Source organism: Octopus bimaculoides, chromosome 9, assembly GCF_001194135.2.
Source record: "Octopus bimaculoides isolate UCB-OBI-ISO-001 chromosome 9, ASM119413v2, whole genome shotgun sequence".
Classification (NCBI taxonomy): domain Eukaryota; kingdom Metazoa; phylum Mollusca; class Cephalopoda; order Octopoda; family Octopodidae; genus Octopus; species Octopus bimaculoides.
The window spans coordinates 75,703,796-75,704,350 of NC_068989.1; the positions used below are offsets into that span (position 1 = coordinate 75,703,796).

At 29.0% G+C, this 555-nt stretch overlaps 1 protein-coding gene across 1 annotated transcript in view; it reads right to left on the reverse strand.

The window, feature by feature from the left end:
* LOC128248765 (delta-like protein C) overlaps nucleotides 1-555 on the reverse strand; it is a gene marked incomplete at its 5' end in the record, with an annotated part of 21,452 nt that overhangs the window by 19,655 nt on the left and 1,242 nt on the right. The gene's annotated exons all lie outside the window — the stretch shown is intronic.

Below are 555 nucleotides of genomic sequence, written 5' to 3' on the forward strand. Positions count from 1 at the left end.
TATATATATAGATAGATAGATAGAGAGAGAGAGAGAGAGAGAGAGAAAGAGAGATAGAGAGCAATGGAGGGGATCAATAGGTGGTATTCATCAACATTTAGACATTATATTATGTCAATATATTTATTTACTAAAAGGACAATTATGACAATATACAAACATGTAGTATTATGTATATGTGTGTGTATTTATATTTATAACTTAACCTTATGAACTTTCTAAAATCTCTGACAAATCTTAGAGAAACACCCAAGTACCTCAATTTCATCTACTAATTACTTCAGTCCACTGGAGGGATAAAGGTAGAATAAGATATTTTTGCCTCTTGGTTGAAACAGCTGTAAGATATTATCCCAATTTCTATTGCTGTATGTTATATATTTTAATAATTACTGATATTTTATATTTCGTTTTTGGATTTGGTTTGCAAGATTTTTTATGTGATTTCGTGTGTTGAAGCATATTCTGTTGTGTCTGGGGAGAGTTATTTTCTTATTGTACCTTAAAATTTAACACACTCACCGGTAAAATTTCCACTTATTTCTTATTTTTATT